The sequence below is a fragment of the Hordeum vulgare genome, chromosome 1H (genome assembly GCF_904849725.1).
Source record: "Hordeum vulgare subsp. vulgare chromosome 1H, MorexV3_pseudomolecules_assembly, whole genome shotgun sequence".
NCBI classification, from domain to species: Eukaryota; Viridiplantae; Streptophyta; class Magnoliopsida; order Poales; family Poaceae; genus Hordeum; species Hordeum vulgare.
Genome location: NC_058518.1, coordinates 327,112,023 through 327,129,748, shown reverse-complemented (window position 1 = coordinate 327,129,748; position 17,726 = coordinate 327,112,023). Strand labels below are relative to the sequence as shown.

The window sequence follows — 17,726 nt, the reverse complement described above, 5'->3', positions numbered from 1 at the left end:
ACTTCGTATACTTCTGGTACCTAAAAAATCTGAAACATTACGACGGCCTGGGAACAAACTATATCAATCAGCAGCAAAAAGAATCAACTCAAAATCTCTTTCTTAATAAAAATGAAAAATCATCTGGTGAGCGAAAAGTTTCTGTCTTTTTCCAGCAGGATCAAACAACCATTACCGATACTAGTCATAAAGGTTTTGCTTGGCTCAAACACAAAAAAACACAATCACAACAGAATTATGAAAGTGTGACAAAGCAAAACAGAAAGCAAATAGCAAAAATAAATTCATTGGGTTGCCTCCCAAAAAGCGCTATCGTTTAACGCCCTTAGTTAGGCATTGATTTCAATGATGCTCACATAAAAGGTAAGGATTGAAACACAACGAGAGCATCATGGATCATATGGCTAGCACTTTTAAGTCTAACCCACTTCCTATCCATAGGTATTTTGTGAACAAACAACTTGTTGGAGCAAGAATCAACTAGCATAGGAAGGAAAAACAAGCATAGCTTCAAAAATTTCAACACATGGAGAGGAAGCTTGATACTATTGCAATAAGTAGAAGCATATGATCCTCTCTCATAGTAATTTTCAGTAGCATCATGAATGAATTCATTAATATAACCAGCACCTAAGGCTTTCTTTTCATGATCTACAAGCATAGAAATTTTACTACTCTCAACATAAGGAAATCTATTCTCAAGAATAGTAGTGGGAGTATCGTAAAAGACTTGAGCACTACAAATTGTGTCCACAATGAAAAAGCAAGGTTTAGCAAAGGGTTTCTCGAGAGTATGACAATTTTTATCATCCCTCTTCTTTAAAGCATAAGTATCCTCACAATAATCATCATAGATAGGGGGAATGCTTTCATCAAAATGATTTTGATCATTCAAAGTGGAAGAACTAAAACGATCATCTTTATCAAATATAGCATCCCCAAGCTTGTGGCTTTGCATATCATCAGCATCATGGGTATTCAAAGAATTCATGCTAAGAACATTGCTATCATGCTCATCATTCACATATTCTATGCCAAGCATTCTATGTAATTCTTCTTTCAGCACTTGAGCACAATTTTTCTTCGCATCATGCTCACGGAAGACATTGAAAAGATGGAGCATATGAGCCATCCTCAATTCCATTTTTTGGTAGTTTTCTAGCGAAAGAACAAGAAACAAAAAGATTTGATTGCAAGATCTAAAGATATACCTTCAAGAGCTAACCTCCCAGAAATGCTTCGTTGACGGGATGTTAGTGTCGCTTACCTAGCCTCCCCGGCAACGGCGCCAGAAAAATGCTTGATGTCTACTTTGGAACCTTCTCCTTGTAGACGTTGTTGGGCCTCCAAGTGCAGAGGGTTGTAGGACAGTAGCAATTTTCCCTCAAGTGGGTGACCTAAGGTTTATCAATCCGCGGGAGGCGTAGGATGAAGATGGTCTCTCTCAAGCAACCCTGCAACCAAATAACAAAGAGTCTCTTGTGTCCCCAACACACCCAACACAATGGTAAGTTGTATAGGTGCACTAGTTCGGCGAAGAGATGGTGAAACAAGTGCAATATGGATGGTAGATATAGTAGCATTGTCCCTTCTCTCTTTTTCTCTTTTTTTTATTTGGGCTCTTAGGCCTCTTTTTTCTCATTTTTTTGGGCTCTTTGGCCTCTCTTTTTTCCTCACATGGGACAATGCTCTAATAATGATGGTCATCACACCTTTTATTTACTCAAAGCTCAAAGCTTAGAACAAGGATGACTCCATAGGAAACGCGTCACGCACTGATCTAGCATAGCAATGACATCAAAAAACGGACAAGCGATGAAAACATCATGCTAGCTATCTTACGATCATGCAAAGCAATATGACAATGATGACACAAGTCATGATACGGAACGGTGAAGGTTGCATGGCAATATATCTCGGAATGGCTATGAAAATGCCATAATAGGTAGGTATGGTGGCTGTTTTGAGGGAGGCATATGGTGGTTTTGTGCACCAGCGAGAGTTGTGCGGTACTAGAGAAGCTAGCAATGGTGGAAGGGTGAAAGTGCATATAATCCATGGAATCAACATTAGTCATAAAGAACTCACATACTTGTAGCTAAAGTTTTTATTAGTAATCGAAACAAAGTGCTAAACACATACTCCGAGGGGAAGGGTTGGTAGGTGTTAACCATCGCGCGATCCCGACCTCAACACAAAGGATGACAATCAATAGATCAATTGTGCTCCAACTTCCTAACATAGCGATTCACCATACGTGCATGCTACGGGAATCACCAACTTCAACGCAAGTATTTCTAGATTCAGAACACCCTACTAACAAAACTAATTGAGAGGAATCAAAACTTCTCTTTCTATTCAATGCACATGAAGATGGAGGTTTTTGTATCCTCTTTGGGTACCTATCACATTTGGGACTACTTTCATAGCATAAGCCAACTACCAAATCATGCACCGCCGTGCTCTAAAGATATAAGTGAAGCACAAGAGCAAAAGTATCAATCTCAAAAGATATAAGTGAAGCACAAGAGCAAAAGTATCTAGCTCAAAAGATATAAGTGAAGCACTATGAGCATTCTAGCAAAATCACGATGAGTGCATGTCTCTCTCTCTAAAAAAGGTGTGTAGCAAGGACTATTGCGACCAAACAAAAAGAAAAGACTCCTAAGATACAAGACGCTCCAAGCAAAACACATATCATGTGGTGAATAAAAATATAGCTCCAAGTAGTGTTACCGATGGATTGAAGACGAAAGAGGGGTTGCCTTCCCGGGGCATCCCCAGGCTTAGGATTTTTGGTATCCTTGAATATGGCTTGAGATGCCTTGGGCATCCCCAAGCTTAGGCTCTTGCCACTCTTTATTCCATCGTCCATGAGAATATCACCCAAAACTTGAGAACTTCACAACACAAAACTTAAATAGAAACTCGTGATAACATTAACACAAAAAAACAAACTACCACTTCTTTTGGTACTGTAGAAAACTTGAATTCTACCTATATTGATGTTGGTCGACTGTATTCTCACTTTTATATGGCTAGTACCCTCCGATACTAATCGTAGTTTCATCAAAACAAGCAACCAACACAACAAAAACAGAATCTGTCAAAAATAGACCAGTTTGTAGCAATTTGTATACTTCGTATACTTATGGTACCTCAAAAAATCTGACAAATTACGAAGGCCTGGGAAAAACGTATCTCAATCAGAATCAAAAAGAATCAACTGAAAATCTCTTTCTAAATATAAATGAAAAATCATCTCGTGAGCGATAAGTTTTTGTCTTTTTCCAGCAGGATCAAACAACCATTACCGAGACTAGTCATAAAGGTTTTGCTTGGCTCAAACACAAAAGGAAACACAAAAAAAATCACAACAGAATTACGAAAGTGTGGAAAAATCAAAACAGAAAGCAAAAAAGCAAAAATAAATTCATTGGGCTGCCTCCCAACAAGCGCTATCGGCTAACGCCCTTAGCTAGGCATTGATTTCAATGATGCTCACATAAAAGGTAAGGATTGAAACACAACGAGAGAATCATGGAGCATATGGCTAGCACTTTTAAGTCTAACCCACTTCCTATGCATAGGGATTTTGTGAACACACAACTTGTTGGACCAAGAATCAACTAGCATAGGAAGGCAAAACAAGCATAGCTTCAAAACTTTCAACACATGGGGAGGAAGCTTGATACTATTGCAATAAATAGAAGCATATGATCCTCTCTCATAGTAATTTTCAGTAGCATCATGAATGAATTCAACAATATAACCAGCACCTAAGGTTTTCTTTTCATGATCTACAAGCATAGAAATTTGACTACTCTCCACATAAGGAAATCTATTCTCAAGAATAGTAGTGGGAGTATCGTCAATGACTTGAGCACTACAAATTGTGTCCACAATGAAAAAGCAAGGTTTAGCAATGGGGTTATCGAGAGTATGACAAGTTTTATCATCCCTCTTCTTTAAATCATAAGTATCCTCACAATAATCATCATAGATAGGGGGCATGCTTTCATCAAAATGATTTTGATCATTCAAAGTGGAAGAACTAAAAAGATCATCTTTATCAAATATAGCATCCCCAAGCTTGTGGCTTTGCATATCATTAGCATCATGGGTATTCAAAGAATTCATGCTAAGAACATTGCAATCATGCTCATCATTCACATATTCTATGCCAAGCATTCTATGTAATTCTTCTTTCAGCACTTGAGCACAATTTTCCTTCCCATCATGCTCACGAAAGACATTGAAAAGATGGAGCATATGAGGCATCCTCAATTCCATTTTTTTTGTAGTTTTCTAGCAAAAGAACAAGAAACAAAAAGATTCGATTGCAAGATCTAAAGATATACCTTCAAGCGCTAACCTCCCAGAAATGCTTCGTTGACGGGATGTTAGTGCCGCTTACCTAGCCTGCCCGGCAACGGCGCCAGAAAAATGCTTGATGTCTACTACGCAACCTTCTCCTTGTAGATGTTGTTGGGCCTCCAAGTGCAGAGGGTTGTAGGATAGTAGCAATTTTCCCTCAAGTGGGTGACCTAAGGTTTATCAATCCGCGGGAGGCGTAGGATGAAGATGGTCTCTCTCAAGCAACCCTGCAACCAAATAACAAAGAGTCTCTTGTGTCCCCAACACACCCAACACAATGGTAAGTTGTATAGGTGCACTAGTTCGGCGAAGAGATGGTGAAACAAGTGCAATATGGATGGTAGATATAGGTTTTTATAATCTGAAATTATAAAAACAGCAAGGTAATAGTAACAAAAGTGAGCACGAACGGTATTGCAATGCGTGGAAACAAGGCCTAGGGTTCATACTTTCACTAGTTAAGTTATCTCAACAAAGATAACATAATTGGATCATATAACTAGCCCTCAACATGCAACAAAGAGTCACTCCAAAGTCACTAATAGCGGGGAACAAACGAAGAGATTATTGTCGGGTACGAAACCACCATAAAGTTATTCTTTCTGATCGATCTATTCAAGAGTTCGTACTAGAATAACGCCTTAAGATACATATCAACCAAGACCCTAATGTCACCTAGATACTCCATTGTCACCTCAATTATCCGTGGGCCTGACTATACGATATGCATCACACAATCTCAGAATAATCTATTCAACCAACACATAGAACTTCAAAGAGTGCCCCAAAGTTTCTACCGGAGAATCAAAACGTGTGCCAACCCCTATGCATAGGTTCCCAATGTCACGAACCCGCAAGTTGATCACTAAAACATACATTGAGTACTCACATGAATCCACGTGTGCCAACCCATATGCATAGGTTTCCAGTTGTGACAAACCCGCAAGTTGATCATAGCAGATAGACACGTGCAAGACATACATCAAGTGTTCTCAAAGACTCAATCCGATAAGATAATTTCAAAGGGGAAACTCAATTCATTACAAGAAGGGAGAGGGGGGATAACATCATAAGATCCAACTATAGTAGCAAAGCCCACGGTACATCGAGATCAAGACATCTCAAGAACACGAGGGAGAGAGATCAAACACATAGCTACCTGTACATACCCTCGGCCTCGAGGGAGATCTACTCCCTCCTCGTCATGGAGATCACGGGGATGATGAAGATGGCCACCGAAGATGGATTCCCCCTCCGGTAGGGTGTCGGAACAGGCTCCAGATTTGTTTTTGGTGGCTACAGAGGCTTGCGGTGGCGAAACTCCCGATCTAGGTTTCTTTCTGGGGGTTTTGAACTTATAGGAATTTATGGCGGTGGAATTGCATAAGTTGGGCCCATGAGGAGGTCACAAGCCCGCACGGTGCGACCAGGGGGGTAGGTCGCGCCCCATGGGCTTGTGACTCCCTCGTGGCTCTTATGGCCTTCTTCCAAAGCTTCGGGGGTCTCTTTTGGTCCCAAAAAATCATCGTAAATTTTCATTCCATTTGGACTCCGTCTGAAAAAGGGTCAAAAACACGGAAAAAACATAAACTGGCACTTGGCACTGAGTTAATAGGTTAGTCCCAAAAAAGATATAAAATAACATAATCATGCATATAAAACATCCAGTTGACAAGATAATAGCATGGAACCATAAAAAATTATAGATACATTGGAGATGTATCAATGAGTGGTTACCCCTCTATTGAAGCTACCAAGCACATTCTTGAAGATATGATGTCAAACTCGGAGCCTTTTGGCTATCCTGTTAGTGCGACACTTCAAGATTTCCCTACTTCATAATTTAGGGGGGTTTGCTTGAACACTTTGAGCACCGTCTTGATCTTGCTCACTATATTGCCCTTGATCTTGAGCAGGCTCGGAATCTGGAGCCTGGTCTTGGACATCATTTGGTGCGACACCATCTTCGTGAGGTTGATCTGGTCCTTGATCAGGTTCGTCGAGGTGAGGGCCTTCAATTTGTTCTTCATAAGCGCGTGGGTCTCGCGAGGGTGATGGATCCACTTGAGTAGAGCATTGTCCTTCTCCTTCGGCCACAAGGGGTTCCTCAATGGGGAGTATTTGACCAATCCCCATTCTTCTTATGGCTTGAGGAGGAATTTCATCACCTACATCACAAAGACCACTTTGCTCCACTGGGGAGCCATTATTTTCATCAAACTCCATGTTACATGTCTCCTCAATGAGTCTGGTGGACTTGTTGAGAACACGGTAAGCATGAGAGTTTGTAGCATCACCAACAAATATGCCCTCTTGAGCTCTAGCTTCAAATTTAGACAAACGAACAATTTTCTTGAGTATGAAACACTTACAACCGAACACCCAGAAGTACTTGAGATTGGGCTTGTTCCCGGTAAGAAACTCATACGAAGTCTTGTTCAAGCCTTTGTGGAGGTAGATAAGATTGGATGCATGACATGCAGTGTTAATGGCTTCGACCCAAAAGTTGTACGGAGATTTGAATTCCGCCATCATGGTTCTTGCCGCGTCCATCAACGTCTGGTTCTTCCTTTCCGCCACACCGTTCTATTGGGGGGTATAGGATGCTAAATATTGATGCTTGATCCCCTCGTCACTAAGGAACTCATTTAAGGTGTAGTTCTTGAACTCAGTGTCGTTGTCACTTCTAATCATCAATATCTTTGCTTCATGTTGACGTTGAGCTTCATTAGCAAAGTCGATGACAGTTTGTTGAGTCTCACTATTCCTTTTGAAGAAATATACCCAAGTGTATCTTGAGTAGTCATCCACAATCACCAAGCAATACTCTCTTCCCCCAAGACTATCAAAAGAAGGAGTATCAAAGAGATCCATGTGAAGGATCTCTAAAGGCCTTTTAACGTAGATGATAGTTGTGGGACGGTGAGCTGTTTCATGAAGCTTTCCTTCAATACAAGCACTGCAGGCACGGTCTCTAGCAAATCTCACATTTGTTAGTCCATGAACATGGCCCCCTTTGAGGAGACTTTGCAAAGATCTCATATTAACATGAGCTAGCCGGCGATGCCATAGCCAACCCACATGAACCTTAGCCATTAGACAAGTCGCGATCTTAGTAGGTCGCTTTGAAAAGTTCACGACATAGAGACCGTTCTCGACATGTACAACAAAGGCTGCTTTAAGAGTATTGCTCCACAAAAAGGCCACAGTATCAAGATTAAAGAATGTGGCAAAGCCCATAATTGCAAGCTGACGAGAAAGGAAATTGTATGCAAGGGACTCAACAAGCATGACCTTCTCTATAGATAAATCTTGAGACATGACTACCTTACCAAATCCCATTACCTTAGATGTTAAAGCATGAGTAAATTGGACATGGGTGGGCATAGATGGTCTTGGATGCACATCCACCACGAAGTCCTTGCTCCCGGTCATATGATTTGTTGCTCCACTATTGAGAAACCATGACACTCCACTGGAAGCAAAGTCCTGCAAGAGATCAATGCTTGGATTTAGGTGCCCATTTTTGAGTGGGTCCTTTGATGTTAGAAACAAGGGTCTTAGGAATCCAAATATCCCACTCAATGCACTCATAATAGGAACCAAATTTTTTGGCATAAACATGCCCATCACTAGCACGGCATAAATCATAAGAGGGGTTGAAATCACCGGCAGTGTCGGTGGATGTGGTTTTATCCTTTTTGGCATTGTCACCCCTTCCTTGTTCTTCATCTTCTTATGAGTACTCTCACCCTCTTTGAAAAATATGTCCTTGAGAGAGGAATATAGCTTGGTCTCGTTTTTCTTTTTCTTCTTAGACTTGGGTGCAAACCCAAGTCTTTCTTTCCTGTAACTTCCTTTTGATTACTCAAAAAATCAGTTAGATTCTTCTCACCTTGGATGCACGTCACAAGGCCCTTTTCAAGTTGTTCTTTCAACTTGGCATTCTCCTCCACAAGATTCACATGCTCACAACAAGGGTTAGTAGCACAAGCATTATCAATTAAAACAAAAAGAGGACAAGTAGAAATCTCATTGGTTAGTTTTACTTGGAGTTGATCGTGATACTCCTTAAGAGAGGAATGAGCACTTTTCAAGACCTTGTGGGCCTTGTCAAGTATGTAAAATTATTCCTTGAGTCTATCATGGCCGACCCTAAGTGCAACCTTCTCAGATTTAAGCACATGAGTAAGAACACTAGCATGATCAAGATCTTTTTGTAATTTAGCATGATCAACATTATGTGACTCCTCAAGAGCCAAACGAAGACCACACTCTTCTTCTAGAGCAATGGATAGTTCTGCTATCTCATCGGCATAATCACGACCATGTTCTTGCAACTTGGAGATAGTATCCTCATGAGTCTCAATGAGATCATCGGCTTCACCAAGTTGTTTGAAAAGAGCAACAAAGTGTCTTTTGGTTTCACCTTTGATCTTACACAGGAATTTATCAAACTCATTTTCATCAAGTTCCACTACCTCACTATTATCAGCATAGTCTAACAAAGAAGGAGAGGTAGTGAGAGTGGTCTTGATGCTTGGGGTTACCTTATTGATACCTTTGTCCGTGAGGCACTTGGCGATACGGTTCTCGTTGGTGGCGTCGAAGAGAGATACCTTGGGGAAGGAAGTGGCAATGGCCACGGTAGCCATTGCCATCCCCTCACGACCTGTATCGTCTTCATCATCATCGGAGGTGTACTCTTCATGGGCCACCAAGACCCTTGGATGAGTCTTCTTGGTGAAGGTGTTCTTGCTCGGGAAAGACTTGGGGCTGTCCTTGCGAATGAGCTTGCCCCTGTTGTCTTCCCTCTTCTCATAAGGACAATCTGCCACAAAGTGACTCATATTGCCGCAGTTGTAGAATGTCCGTACTCGTTGCTTGTTCTTGGACCCACTTGAGTTATCCTTGGAGAAGTTGGGCCTTGAGTTTCTCTTGTTTCCCCAAAAATGCCTTGAAGCAAGAGCCATGTGCTCATGATAAGCGTATTTTGTGTCTTTGGGGCAGCCATCTTCTTCCTCTTCTTCTTCATCAACAATGGCCTTGGTTCTTAAGGCAAGGTTGGGTGATGTTGTCTTTGACTGGACATGAGCAAGAGCATTGTCGGCGGTCTTGTTCATAATATACATAACAATGAACTCATCCAACACTTCGCTTGAGGTCAAGGAGTGGAAATCTGGTCTTTGCCGAATGACGGAGGACATGGTTTATTGAAAGGCATGATGGCCTTGAGAAACTTGCGCTTGATCCAAGCATCAATATCTTTGCTCACATGGTCTTGGAGAGCAACAACAAGGGTAGTCACCCTTCAATAGAGATCACGGGAGTGCTCATCTACTAGCATCACAAATTCATCGGCCTGATCAAGGACCACTTCAAAGTTAGACTGTTGAATGCTTGAGCTCCCCTTGTACAACACCATGATGTGCTCCCAAAAATCCTTTGCATGAGTGAAGGGGCGTAGGTGTGGGAGATCTTCTGGAGGAACTGCGAATTGAAGGATGAACAACGCAGAATGATTGTATTGGTTGTCCGCCTCTTCTCTTGGAGTAAGGTTCCTTGGATCTTGAGGGTAATAGCCTTGTTCAATGATTCTCCAAAGATTTGTTGAGATATGATTCAAATGAGACTTGATGGAAAAAACCCAATTAGCGAAATCACCTTTAACAAGTTCAGGAGGAGGACCTAGGTTATTAATATGCGGTGTAGGGACCGGTCCTCCATAGACCGGGGGAGGGGGAACTGAGGCAAAAGTCCCCATCCCATTCTTGTCATGAGGGGAGGAAGATCGTGTACCTTTAGCCGCTTCCTTGTCAGAATTGGCCTTCGACTCCGATGAGGTGGGTTTAAACATAAGCAATGGGTTGGGAAATTCTTCATCCCCTCAAGTAATTCTTTAAGCATGGATTTGACTTTGGTCGTCATGGACATCTTGAGTGAAGCCATGGCCTCATTCAAATCGCCCCGTGTGACTGAAACCAACTCCGCGGCCTCGGACCCTTCAGGCCGAACCTCACCATCGTCAACCATACTATTTGGGTGGTGAAACCCTTAATAAAGAGACGTGGCTCTCATACCAATTGAAAGGATCGATATGGTTGACTAGAGGGGGGTGAATAGGAAACTAGCAATTTTTAGCTTGTCTTAACAAATTAGCATTAGCAACAAAAGGTTCTTTGTGTGAACAACTAGGTGAGCGACCTATATGATGCTAACGACAAGGATAACAAGTGCAAGCAAATAATACATCACAACAATGACACGTACAAAGTAAAGGTAAGACATACCGCAAGTGGAACCGATGGAGACGAAGATGTGTTACCGAAGTTCGTTCCCTTTGACAGGAAGTACGTCTCCGTTGGAGTGGTGTGGAGGCACGATGCTCCACAAGAAGCCACTAGGTACACTGTATTCTCCTCACACAATGCGAGATGCCGTGATTCCACTATTGGTGCCCTTGAAGGTGGCGACCAGACCTTTACAAACAAGGTTGGGGCTATCTCCACACAAAGTTTGGAGGCTCCCAACAAGACCACGAAGCTTCACCACAATGGAATGCGGCTCCGAAGTGACCTCAACCGTCTAGGGTGCTCAAACACCCTAGAGTAACAAGATCCGCAAGGGATTAGTGGGGGAATCAAATATCTCTTGGTGGAAGTGTATATAAAGGCCCTCTCAAGCAATCCCTAGGAAATCAACAAGTTTGATTGGCTAGGGAGAGATATTGGGCAAGAATAAGCTTTTGGAGCAACATGAAGAATAATAATTATGCACTTTACTTTGTGATAGCCATATTGTTTCTTGTTATATATCTTGCTATCACTTAGTTGTTTATCTTGCTTAGCATAAGTTGTTGGTGCACATAGGTGAGCCTAGTTGTTTTAGGTTTTGTGCTTGAAAAATTAAACATTAGTTTTATTCCAGATTTGTTCAAGCCTAAACAGTAATTATTTTAAAACGCCTATTCACCCCCCTCTAGGCGACATACACGTACTTTTAGTACCGCTCTGTGAAGCGGTAGCACCGCTTGTGTGCGGGCTGAGAAGGTAATGTTTGGATTTTTTTGCCTTCCTATAAAAGGGGGTCTTCTTTCCCATTGAACCCTATCCTTTGAGCTCGTGTTCTTCCCGCATTGTTGACCTACTTCGAGCTTGCTAACTCTCAATCCTCCCAATGGTTCTTGCCAATTCTTGTGGGAAAAGAGAGGAAATCTAGATCCACATTTCCACCAATCACTTTCTCCTCTAGATCTAGATCTTGGAGTTTTTTGTGAGCCCCTTATTGAAAGGATCGATATGGTTGACTAGAGGGGGTGAATAGGCAACTACCAATTTTTAGCTTGTCTTAACAAATTAGTGTCAGCAACAAAAGGTTATCTATGTGAACAACTAGGTGAGCAACCTATATGATGCTAACCACAAGGACAGAAAGTGCAAGCAAAGAATACATCACAACAATGACAAGTACCAAGTAAAGGTAAGAGATAACCGCAAGTAGAACCGGTGGAGACGAGGATGTGTTACCGAAGTTCCTTCCCTTTGACAGGAAGTATGTCTCTGTTGGAGCGGTGTGGAGGCACAATGCTCCCCAAGAAACCACTAGGGCCACCGTATTCTCCTCCCGCCCTCACACAATGCGAGATGTCATGATTCCCTATTGGTGCCCTTGAAGGCGGCGTCCAGACCTTTACAAACAAGGTTGGGGCTATCTCCACACAAAGCTTGGAGGCTCCCAAAAAGACCACGAAGCTTCACCACAATGGAATGTGGCTCCGAGGTGACCTCAACCGTCTAGGGTGCTCAAACACCCAAGAGTAACAAGATTCTCAAGTGATTAGTGGGGGGAATCAAATATCTCTTGGTGGAAGTGTACAACAAGGCCCTCTCAAGCAATCCCTAGGAAATCAACAAGTTTGGTTGGCTAGGGAGAGATATCGGGAAAGAATAAGCTTTTGGAGAAACAATGGAGCTTGAGGAGGTAAGAGGTGAGCTTCTAGAGGAAGAAGACACCTATATATAGTGGGGGTACAATCCAATCATTACCCACCCACCAACTGCAATAGCTGAGCGGTACTACTGCTGCTAGGAGCAGTACTACCGCCCTGCAGCTCACCAACCATGGTAGTAAGAAAATACTACTGTGCCTACTACTATGGGGGGAGGATGCTCAAAAAGTCCGATGGAGCGGTAGTAAAAAACTACTACCGCCCTAAGGGCAGTAGTATGGCTCATGGAGCGGTAGTAAAAAATTACTATCGCCCCTAGAGCGGTACTACCGCTGGCACCAGCGATACTACCACTGGCCCTTTTGCATATGCATGAAAGACAGGGTTGGAGCTCCATTGTAGCAAGGGAAAGGTGGTGCACTATAAATGTGTATGTGATGATTCCACCCAAACCTTTCCGACGCGGACCCCCTCTTAATAGTACGACTTTCCTACGACTCAAATCCACCAAAGAGAAACGTAGAAAGCAACCATCTTCGAGAGACTCCGAGGATCATAGAACCGTCTTGTGCCAAGACATGAATCTCTACTATTAAAGAAGGATGTGCCGTCGTGATGGTTCAACCTCGCTTATTGTTCGACCTCCCAGCGATCCCACCTCGTCTTACCCATCCCCGAACAAAAAAAGCGTAGAAAAAAAATCCCACCTTCGAGGCGAGTGAAAAACCGAAACGACCTGCACGCCCTCCACTTTCCCCGTCGGTCTCCATCCCCAGATCTCTCTCCCCCACCCCCTCCCTCGCAACCACCCCCTCTCCCCTGAGACCCGGCGCCGCCTCCTTGTCCGTCGGAGCGCAGTCACGCATCAGGGTCGGGGGTTCTGCGAGCAGCACTCGCCCCCGCGAGCTTGCGGCCGCCCCCGTGCCGCTCGGTGCCGGCCCCGCCCCCGCCCCTGCGCCGCTCGGGTCGTCGCTGCCTCTCTCGCCGTCGACGAGTCACTGTGGTGGCGTCGGTGGCGGCCAGGCACCTCGTCCGCGTCCCACCATGCCGGAGCCCACCAAGCCCCTCTCCCCCCGCCCAAGCCGCGGCCTCTGCCTCGGCTCCGCCCTCCTCGCCATCGTCATCTCCACCCTCGTCCACCTCCTCTCCCCGCCACCTCAGCCAGCCCCCTCCCCGCGCTTCTCCGTCATCATAGACGCCGGCAGCACCGACACCCAGGCCCACCTATTCTCCTTGGGGCCCGATGGCCGGCCGGATTTGGTGCGCTCCGCCGTGATGCGCGTCTCCCCGGGGCTCTCCTCTTTCACCGCGGACACGGCGCGCGCGGCAGAGTTGCTACGGCCTTTGATGGAATTTGCCAAGGAGAAGGTAGGTAGCGAGGGGGTCGCCGTGGCAACAGAAGTGCGGCTGATGGCAACCGTCGGCCTGCGGCTACTCGAGGAGAGCGTCCGGGAGGCGATATTGGTGTCCTGCAGGAACGCTCTCAGGGCCTCCGGGTTCCGGTTCGAGGACTCATGGGCCAAGGTGATCCCATGTACTACTGTCGGTTTCTTCACCTTACTAAGAAAATGAATTGCAAAAACCTGTAAGCCTCCAGCAACATGTTCATTTCTTACTGGTTGATAACATCAACAAACTAAGCAAATCATGGGGCATGGAGAACATTGATTGAGTGATACAAATACTGCTGGGCGGTATGGAACTGACTGCGAAAAGTTTTTCCTTTTGGGGGGTGAGGGTGATTGTTTGATGGATCTAGATGGTTATTGTGTCACTAGCTGAAATATGTCTGAGTTGGTTTTTTACTTTGGCTGGTATGTTTCTTATATAGGTTCTGATGAAGGCGTTTATGCTTGGGTTGCGGCAAACTATGCTCTGGGCACACTTTGAGGGGATCCTCACAAAACAATTGGAATAATTGAACTCTTGGGTGCTTCAGCTCAGGTTCTCTCATGGACACATACACGGTATGCTTTCGTGTGTTGGATCTGTTTTGTTTAACCATGATGCATGCTAATATTAGTCGCACCTAATTCAATATATACACACATAATTTTCTATTGTTCTGTTGTATTGCAAGAAATTGCAGTTTCCTGCTAATGCAATTGCTGCTATTTGTTTCAGCTGATGTTTGTTTCCGATGAAGTACTTCCTCTGGAACTATCAACAAACTTTACTTTTGGGGAAACAACATACACTCTCTATAGCAACAACTTTCTGAACTTTGGACAAGTGAGTTATTTGATACATCGAATCCTGTTTTTCACGGTTCTTGTGAGAGACTGAATAGTTCCCAGGTATCTAAATGTCACCCGTTTAACAGTGTGACTATGAGATTCGTGTGGATAGCAACCAAATGCATTCCTTTGCATGGTTCTTGTCAGAGATTGAATTGTTCCAAGGGATCTAAATGTCACCCATATAGCAGTGTGACTATGATATTTGTGTGAATAGCAACCAAACACATTCTGTTAAGCTATAATTTCTTTCAGAAAGCTATAATTGGCACCGATTACTACCAGGTCATTGGACGAGGCATTTCATATCCGGAGCGCTGTTAAATGCTCTCAAACATCATCAAATGGTGGCCCGCAGATGCATAGAATATGCTCGCAACTCATAAGAAAGAGAGTCATGCTTCAAGTCTAAAGTTTCGTCCTCCGGAACTCAGATATAAAGTTTCAGATTTCTTGTCTCAAGTTCCATGGTGGTTTTGAGTACAAGTAAAGTCTCAAAACTCAATGTTTGAAGAGTTCCTTGAGAGTAATAATTTTGATAATCAAAGTTCCAGACAAGTCTAAAATTTTAAAAACATGATTCAAGCAAACTGTTATTGAGCTTGAAGTTTGAAAAGGCAGTTTTGCGCAAGTTTACTGAAGTTCTAAATTTTCAAAAGAATGTTTATGCAGCATGGCAATGTTTTAGAAGAAGCATCTATAACGCTATGTGGTAGTCCATTTGGTGAGATATAAACAGATTGGTAGCTGCATGGTTTCAATGCAATGTGATTTAATGCGTTATTTGCACCTGAACTAATTCACCTGCCAAAAATGTTGTAAAGTTCTTCTTTCTTTATTTCTTGTTTCTTACGCTAACAGTGACCATTTGTTACGCATGCTAAACACATATCCAAGGGATCTAATAGTCCTTCAATAGGGTTTGAGGAGGGGGGGTCCCCGAAATATAATTAATTGCTGATCTTGTGATATTGTGGTGTATTTTAAAATCTGATTTACTCACTTATTTTCACAGAATGCAGCACAACACTCATACCATGAAATACTGAAGTCAAGAGGTATTTGAGCTCTCTCTCTCTCTCTCTCTCTCTCTTTGTTAAAACAGTCAATCCAGCCATTTTCCATCTGCTGCAATCAGGCAATTTAGCATCGGGAACACAAACTATCTGCAAATAACAAAACTCTTTCTTAGTCCATAGTAGAATGCCAACAACTAATAGTTTAGCTATGGTTGCTCCTACAGTACAAATGTCCCAGGATTTTAGTTCAAAGAAAAAGTTTGTTGAAGGTGTTGTATACTTTGTTATTTTTAGGAAGTTAACAGATGTTCTCTTAATTTCACTGGTTAACTTTAAATTACAAATATAGTACCCTTTTGCAAGTACAAGTACCGACCAGTGTTTCATCACGATTTGTGCGATTGAAGGATCTTCCAAAAACGGTACACTTGTTGATCCTTGTGCCCCTAAAGGATATTCTCGGAAAAGAAAAGTAATGGCGAGAACAAGCGGTGCGTCAAGATCAAATTTAGAGAATCAATATGTTGATAATGGAAGCAAAACTATAAAGAATGTAGATCTTCTTCATTGATGATGATGCAAGAAGGAAAGGGTAAGAAATGCATGTGGACTTTGATCCCTTTTTCTTTATCGGTATTTATGGTTACTTAGTCTACATATCCTTTTCTTCATGATTCCTGTGCTTAAAGTACCGTCAGATGAAGTTAGAATCTTTGGCACTGTCATGATGAACTCAAAATTATAATGCATAATGAGTGGGATATCCCTGTAATTTTTTAATGTCATACCCTTCTCTTTATTGTTCCTATGCTTAGAGTACCGTCGGCTGAAGTTAGAAATTTTGGCACTGTCATGATGAACTCAAAACTGTAATGCATAATGAGGGATGTCCCTGTAAAGATGTAACTATTTCATGTCAAGTAAGATGGAGGTTCTTGACTGCATTGATCTAATATCTTTTTCAAATCTTGACACTTTGAATACTTTGTTGAGCTTGCTCTTTATTGTGACTTAAGAAACTCAACTGAGCATGATTTTCTTAGATTTAGTATCATTTTTATCGGACATTAGGATTTGCACTACTAGCATTTGTATTATATATTCGTATCCACCTGCATACCCTTAACTTTTGTCTTGAATGCACAGAAGTGTGAGCATCGGCAATGTCACCTAGGATCTAATTTCGTCCCTGAGCTGCTTGGGCATTTCCTAGCAACTGAAAATTTCTATTTTACGTCTAAGGTCCACTACATGTTCTCAATTTTTTTTCTTCCCTGGGCACATACTATCCTTTTCTTTGGGTACTTCTGACTATACATCCTCTTCCAGTTTTTTGGACTAGACCGGTCTTCATCACTGTCTGATTTTGTGGTTGCTGGAGAGCAACTTTGCAACAAGGACCTGTCCACACTGAAACAAAAGTATCTCAATCATTCGGATGAAGATTTCTCACGGTATTGCTTCTCGTCGGCATACATCGTAGCTCTGCTGCACGACAGCCTTGGTGTACCATTGGATGACAAGAGGCAAGCATATCATACCAGGACACCATCATTCTTCTTGAGTTAAAATTTACCCTTGACTAATTGTATGCCCTTGCTACTTAAAATTTCCTCTGAGCAGGATCGATTATTCAAATCAGGTCGGCGACACTCATATTGAATGGGCCCTTTGGGAGCTTCCATTGCAAATACAAAACATAGGATTCTAGGGGCATCAGGGGCTGCTGCAGCACCGGCACATAAGCATAGACCACTCCTCGTTGTGCTGGGAGCGTTTCTTGCCTGTGGAGTATTTTTGGTGTTGAGATGGAGGAAGCCCAAGACAAGGATTATATATGATTTAGAGAAAGGCCGATACATTATAACACGCATCAGCTGACGTTGTGTGTTGTGCGGGTGGTGGGCATATATTGTACAATTTTGTATTAAATCAGCGACGCTTATTTTGGGACGGAGAAAGTGTATTAATCTTAGCTCAAGTTCTGATCTTGTTATTTTACGTGCATGAGTACAAAATTTATGGTTTCTGTGTCATCATATCCTAGGTTTAGTAGAGGCGCAAGGAAACTGGCCCTTTGACGTCACAGTTATGTTTTCCTTACTTATAGATGATGCATGTAGTTGTTGTTAAGCTTCGGTTATG

General features: G+C 42.7%; 1 pseudogene; it reads left to right on the top strand.

The window, feature by feature from the left end:
• Nucleotides 1-13,369: 13,369 nt before the first annotated feature.
• Nucleotides 13,370-17,462, top strand: LOC123410385 (annotated as a pseudogene).
• The last annotated feature ends 264 nt before the right edge of the window (nucleotides 17,463-17,726 follow it).